Genomic DNA, 7,611 nt, shown 5'->3' with positions numbered 1-7,611 from the left:
CTGCTCCTGCCCACGTCGCTTCTCCCCAGGCACAGGTCCGATTGCCAGGCCCGTCGTACCCCCCACCCCTGGTCATTGGCTTATCCCGACACTGTGGGCTAGGCTTTTGCAGGTCTCAGTTCATTTCATTTTCCCAACAACTCTAGAAGTCAGCAGCCTGGTTAGACCCACTGAACAGCTGAGAAGACTAAGGCTCCAAAAGGGAAAAATCTCCATGAGGTCAGGGACCCTGTTTGTCTCATATACCAATGTATTCCTGGCCCAAAGTAGGTACTCGGCACATATTGTCGGTTTTTTTTTTGTTTTTTTTTTTTTGTGGTACGCGGGCCTCCCACTGTTGTGGCCTCTCCCATTGCGGAGCACAGGCTCTGGACGCACAGGCTCAGCGGCCATGGCTCACGGGCCCAGCCGCTCCGCGGCATGTGGGATCCTCCCGGACCGGGGCACGAACCCGCGTCCCCTGCATCGGCAGGCAGACTCTCAACCACTGCGCCACCAGGGAAGCCCTCGGCACATATTGTTGAATGAATCGTTAGTAGGAATTACTGCTTAGGATGGTGGTTTTCAGTTGTGGGCAGTTTTGCTTCCAGAGGCATTTGGCAAAGTTTGGAAACATTTTGGGTGGTCACCACTCGAGGAGATGGGTGCCACTGGCCAAGGAAGCTGCTAAACATCCTGTCCTGTACGGGAGCCCCCCCCACAAAGAATGGTCCAACCCAAAATGTCAGTGGTGCCAAGGTGGAGAAACCGTGACCTGGAAGAAGAGAATTAGCTACTTTAGGAAAGAAAAGTGGACCTCAGCTGTACCTGCCATGAAAGCAGTGCAGGAGAATGAGTCCCAGCCCTTCCCTCTGGGAGTGGAAGTCTACACACATCATCTCTAAATCTTACAAAGACCCCGAGAGGAGGAAGTATCCCCATTTTAAATGTGAGAAATCTGGGACTTCCCTAGTGGTGCAACGGTTAAGACTCCATGCTTCCACTGCAGGGGGCATGGGTTCGATCCCTGGTCAGGGAACTAATATCCTGCATGCCACGTGGTGTGGCCGAAATAGATAGATAGATAAATAAATAAATGTGAGTAATCTGAAGTTCAGAGAGGTTAAACAATTTGCGCACCATCACACAGCTGCCAAGTGGCAGAGTCAGGCTCCCAGCCCAGGCCTGTGCTCTTCCCACATCCCCACAGTGCGGTGCCTGGACCGGCAGCACCAGCGGCAGTGGCATCACCTGGGAGCTTGTTAAACATGTAGCAGCAACACAAGCCCAGACCGGAGTCAGATCTGCATTCTGACAAGACACCGGGTGATTTGTGAACACAGTGGTTTGAGATGCATAGCATTTGAGCTACTCCCACTTTCCAAGGTTCCTACACACAAAAAAAAATCCCTGATAGACTCGCCATAATCAGGCATAATCCCTGATAGACTCGCCATAATCGTGCAGATCACGATGGGATTTATTAATAACAAGTCTTCGAAATAGAACCACCACCCCCCCCCCCAGACAGAGCCGCAGCTGGTGATGTATCAGCATTACCGGTGACATTTTCCTAGTGCTCCTGGGGACAGGCCTATAAATGTAATTGACACCAGGCAATAGAGTTTGTCACGCCTTTCACCTGGCACGTTAGGGCAAGTGCTTTTATGTCCAAACCACTTGGCCTGAAAGCTTCCTGTAAGTGGAGCCTGGAATTAATCTCGATTCACTATAATTCAAGGCATCATCAGATTTTCACTTCTCAGAGTGGAAATGCACCCTTATGGCCGTGTTTTAAGGCTTTGCTTGAGCTTCTTGTAAGCACTTGTTTGGCAGTGCTATTTTAGAATCATCAAACCATTGAGGTGTTCTGCTAGAGAATTAACCCAGGCCATTGGACTCAAATTTATTTTTTTACATATTCTAACACTTTCAGAGGATATATGGCCCCGGGAGGGGACTTGACTTGGTGGTTCAAGCCTACATGGGAAAGATTTGGTAAAACCAACAGATAGTAACGCTGTGGGCCCAGCACTTCTCAGATTCTATGCACGTGAATCACCCAGGGTTTTTTGTTTTGTTTTGTTTTTAAATTTATTTTTGACTGCATTGGGTCTTCGTTGCTGCGTGCGGGCTTTCTCTAGTTGCGGCGAGCGGGGGGCTACTCTTCGTTGCGGTGCACGGGCTTCTCATCGCGGTGGCTTCTGTTGTCGCAGAGCACGGACTCTAGGCGCACAGGCTGCAGTAGCTGTGGCTCGCGGGCTCTAGAGCGCAGGCTTAGAAGTTGTGGCGCATGGGCTTAGTTGCTCCGCGGCATGTGGGATCTTCCCGGACCAGGGCTCGAACCCGTGTCCCCTGCGTTGACAGACAGATTCTTAACCACTGCGCCACCAGGGAAGCCCCTTACCCAGGGTTTTGACGGACGCAGGTGCTGACTCAGTCCCGGGTGGGGCCTGGTGCTGCAATTTACCAGGCTCCCAGATGATGCTGGTGCAGGGACCACATTGTGGAGAGCAAGACTGTAATGTGTCATCCCTGGTTAAGAGCACAAACTTTGGGGTTGGGCAGACCTGGATTCAATCCTGGCTCTGCCACAGACCAGCCAGGTGACCTTGGACAAACGACCTAGTCTCTCTGAGCCTCAGCTTCCCCACCTGTAAAATGGTAAGTCTCCCCTCTTCATGGAGTTATTGTGAAGATGATATGAGATAATCTGAGTAAGAGGCACCGGGGAAATTTTTAGTAGATTGCAGGTATTGTCCTAATGTAGAGTTGTTTGGTTTGGGAGTATCTTCAGTTTGTACACTGTGGCCTGGGTGATTTATAAGGTCTGGTTGTCTGTCATCGTCACCTGCTAGAGGAATCACTGAGAGCCATCTCTACCTCTCTGTGTACATAAAACGGATCCTGGGAATTCCCAGGCAGTCCAGTGGTTAAGACTCGGTGCTTTCACTGCTGTGGCCCGGGTTCAATCGCTGGTCGGGGAACTAAGATCTCACAAGCCACAGTGTGCAGCCGGAAAAGAAAAAAAAAAAAAAAAAGATCCTGTGTGTTACCTATCCTGCCACAATAGCTGGGCAGAGAGCAAATTTGAAAAGTCATACTGAACAGGCCTGCCTTAAATTCCAGGCTCCGTGTTACACACAAAGGTCACTTTGGAGGACCTGAGTGGCCCTCAGAGGAATAGGCAAGTCACCTTCAACACCACTGGTGGGGGAGACCACTGCCTGGGGAAACGATCTCAGGGTCCAGGTATCTCATACAGGGTGGAGCTGGAAGTGGGATGTCGTGTCTGCCCCATCTGAGGTGAAAACTAGTGCATGGGGCTGACCCTAATTTGGCAGGCAGATCCTGGCCCTCCGTGACTCTGATGTAAAGCATCCTGGTAGGAGCCTGAGCTTGCTGTGTCTCTGCATCAAGGTGACCCGTAGGCCTCTGGGCTCTGGGCTGCAGCAGCCGTACTGGGTACCTGGGCGCTGGTCCTCCTGATGGGATGACGACACTGTGCGTGCTATGTTCCCTGCCCTGCAGTCTTCTAGAAAGCTACGCAAGTGTGGTATTAGATCTCGGGAATGTGACTGCAAGGTCAAACCCACCTCGGCCAGCACATGGGCTGAGGCGCTGAGCAGGTGGTCACCCTGCAGACAGTGGAAGAAGGCAGGGGTTCACCCCGGTCCCAGCTAGAACCCAGGACACCTCCCAGACTGTGCCGTTCCCCACCCGGCGTGGCAGCCCCGTGCCCCAAAGCAGGTGTCAGCCAGGACTTGGTGACCCAACACTGCTGAGTGGTTTTCCTCCACAACACTGGGGCAGCTAGCTGGTGGTTCTGAAATCCATGAACTATTCAGTGATGTTACAGTCTCTACCAACAGACTGAGAAATCAACCTGATGGTTTTGTGCATTTTAACCCTCTGTTAAAACCACAGGGAATTCCCTGGCGGTCCAGTGGGTAAGACTCCACGCTTTCAATGCAGAGGCCCGAGTTCAATCCCTGGTCAGGGAACTAGATCCCGCACGCATGCCGCAACTAAAAGATCCCTCATGCTGTAACTTAAGGCCCAGCGCAGCCAAAATAAATATTTAAAAAATAAATAAAAATAAAACCACAAAGGGGCAGGGTCAGCCCCGCAGACCAAAAAAAAAAAAAACCTGTGGGCTTGGGTGATGGAAGATGCCCTGGACGCTTGGGGGCAGCCCTGACCTCTGTCCCCACATGGACACTCTTCTTGTCAGAACAATCTGGCATCCAGTGAATGTGAGTTCTGTGCTGATAGGAAAAAAATCGATGGGATGATTGGAAAGAGCATAAGAATCAGAGGAAGAAACAGTACCACCATTGGTGATTAAACCCGTGGGAAATAAAGCTAAATGCAGTGCAGTGGACAAATAAATGAGTAGAAACACCAATCTCTATTGATTGATAGATGCCTGGTCAAAATGGGTCTTGAATTGGTTTTCCATGGGGAACACCAGGTGATTTTAAGCAGCAGAGTTGTAATGATTAAAATCTAACTTTATTCTTAAGCTGCCGTATGTAGTAAAACCTTAATTAACTAGAACTCAGTTCATTAAACCTGCTTGCCCATCACTTCCAAGGCTCAAGCCACTGGGAGAGTTAAGCATAGGAGGGAACTTGAAGAAGGATCACAGCACATCAACACCCTCCCCTAAGCACCTGGGCAGTGAGGAACCACCTAGAAAGATGATGACCTCGGGAGGAGAAAGCCTTGCTTCAAAACCAGGCCTGAGTACGATGCTGCTGTGGGAGCCCTGGAGTATCAAGGTAGTAAAAACCAACCGTTCTGAACACTTTGGAGGTGTTAGCTCAGTAAATCCCCCGGCATGCACATGAGGCAGGTAGTATCAACCCCACTTTATGGCTGGGTAAACTAAGGCATGGGGGCAGGCCAGGTAACCCTCCCAAGGTCACATAGGTGGTAAGCGATGGAGTCAGAAATTGAACCCAGGCAGTCTGGACCTAGAGTCTGAACACACCCACGGGCCATCAACCCCTCCAAGTAATCTGCCCACCACGGCACTGCTTATAAATGGCAACTCTAAGGTATGTGTTTCTACGTGGAAAGTTACACACTGCACCACGGGCTTGGGTTAATCCTGGGGCGTGGGATTGAGGAAGGAGTTGATAAGAGACTTTGCCTTTTGTACTGTGCACACCTACACCTGACCTTTGAACAACACAGGTATGAACTGCCTGGGTCCACTTATTCTCGGATATTTTTCTATAGTAAATACTACAGAACCTCACAGTCCACGGTTGGTTGAATCCGTGGATGCGGCAGGACCACGGATACCGAGTGCCGACTAGAAATTAATTATACTTGGATTAATTCCCACATTGTTCAAGGGTCAACTGTACTTTGTTTTTACAACCAGCGTGGGGTATTTTTGTGTTTTTCTTTTTTACTGCAAATAAAGATAAAAGATAAGCTCACACACGTGCGCCCACGCGCGCGCGCACACACACACACACACACACACACACACACACACACACCCTCAAATGCTACCTCCACCAAGAGACACATTTGAATACAAATGGGTCAAACCATGCTTTTGGAATGTGGCTCAGTAGCCAATCTTGGAAAATAAAATCAATTTTGACCCAAAGGCTCTAGAAAGACTTAGAGAAACAGTTACCTGTGCGGAGGCCAAATCATGCCTCAGGTGGCTCTGGGGCTGCAAGACCGTGTGCTCCGTCCTCCTCCAGCTGAGACCCAGATGACAATGACACAGAAGGAGAGGACTCGGGGCCATTTAATAAAGCTCCACGTTGTCCAGTTTTCCTGTTTGGGAATTTGGCATATCCAAGCCCAGGAGAGCATGGCCACCGTCTGCACTAAAGGCTGGAGTCGTGCCATAGATTTTATCCACATTTCTAGCCCATTACTTTTTCAAGGAGAGCCCTCACGGACATGGCAGCCAACTGAAGGTGGGCATAAATCCAGCCACCACAGGGGGAGTGACTCAGACCTCTGAGCCTCTGCCCAGTGGCTGGAGAACACTAATATAAGCGAGGCCCTCTGTAGAGAGCACAGAGGTTGTATTAGTTATCTATTCACTGCATAACAAAATACCCCCAAAACTTAGAGGCTTAAAACACAAACATTTATCCTCCTACAGTTTCTATGGTCAGGAATCTGGGTTTGGCTTAACTGGGTGCCTCTGTCCCAAGCTCTCTCACAAGGGGTTCAGTGTCTTTGCTCTATAGGACATTAACCAAATTTATGTCTAAAACGGCAACTTCATCTCACCATTTTCCCAACTTACTCTGAAAATCTCTGGTTTTCATATCCTCTTTTGAACCAGCTCATCCTGCTTAGTCCCTCTTTAGTGAATTAAACAAGGTTCTGCAGCGTGCTGGCTATCAATTTGAAGAGAATTACTTTTTAATGCTTTGAGAATTATAACGTCCACGGGGTTGATAAGCGCTACGAAGAAAAGTTAAGCCATCTAGTAGAGCGTTAACGATGGGGGAGGTGATGGGGCGGGTCCTGAAGACAGAGGAGCCGGCAGTGCAGAGAAAGGAACGGAGGAATGAATGAATGAATGAACCGCAAGGGAACCAGAGCTCTTCGTCCTCCTTGCTCTGCCCCAACCGGAGGTGAAGACGGGGGCTGGAGCTACTTCTTAGAGCCTGCAGGTCCTTTTCTCCTCCCACCTCACCTCCAGGCTGGCTCCCCGGAGGACTCTCGCCGCGAGGTGGCGCCCCAGCCTCATGAATCGACAGCGGGAACTGCAGCGAGGAATCTAGGGCATAGTCATCTGTCCCCTTGGCCACTGGCAGCCGCTCCCAAGTGGACCCTGGAAGTCACGAGGGACTCTCTACCCAACCTGCGCTACATTATCCGATGGCACATTAGTTCTGAGAGCGGCCAGGGCCTAGTTAGCCCCACACCCTAATTCAGATCAAACGCACGTTTATTAAGCACTTACTACTGCTCTCATTTATCAGTACATCAACCCTGAACCCATTTTAGAGGTGGGTAAGCTGAGGCTCAAAGAGCACACGTAGGCTGTCCGAGGTCCCAGGACTCGGAAGTAACAAGGGTGGGATCTAAGCCCAGGTCTGCCTGGCTCTGTAGTCAGCATTCTTACAATTACCCCCTGCCCAGGGTGGGGACTGTTTGTCTGGAGGCAAGCAGGAGCCCTGTGGATCAGAGAGTTTGCTATGCTATTTTGCTGGGATAGATCCAAGGGTTTGATATGCGAGGACTGAGACACCATTCTGCCTTAGGCTTTAGGAAGCAGTACACATTGGAGCCATACAGGACCGTTTCTTTGGGGGCAGCAACGTCTGGATCAAGGAGTTAAGCTCACAAATGGGTTGCATGGGCAATTGTGGAGTTTCCAGCTCCCAGCTTACCAAGAAGAGAGCCTGGAGCTAATGGTTTGGATGCTGGGGCCAGGGACAAAAGGAACTGAACTTTCCCCATACACCCTCCTCCACTGAAGGCTCCTGAACGGCAATAAAGCTTGGTGCAAATGCTTAGAGCATGGCACCAGGTGTCTGAACTGGGCTCAAGCCAGCCCTAAAGCCTCGGCATTTGTGTCTGTAAAAGGCTGTACTTGATAATGCATATAAAACACGTGGCACATAACCTGGTTCAGGA

Source organism: Delphinapterus leucas, chromosome 15, assembly GCF_059928025.1.
Source record: "Delphinapterus leucas isolate spDelLeu-1000000601 "Yukka" chromosome 15, BTC_Dleu_Yukka2, whole genome shotgun sequence".
Taxonomy (NCBI): domain Eukaryota; kingdom Metazoa; phylum Chordata; class Mammalia; order Artiodactyla; family Monodontidae; genus Delphinapterus; species Delphinapterus leucas.
This window is presented reverse-complemented; position numbering follows the sequence as displayed.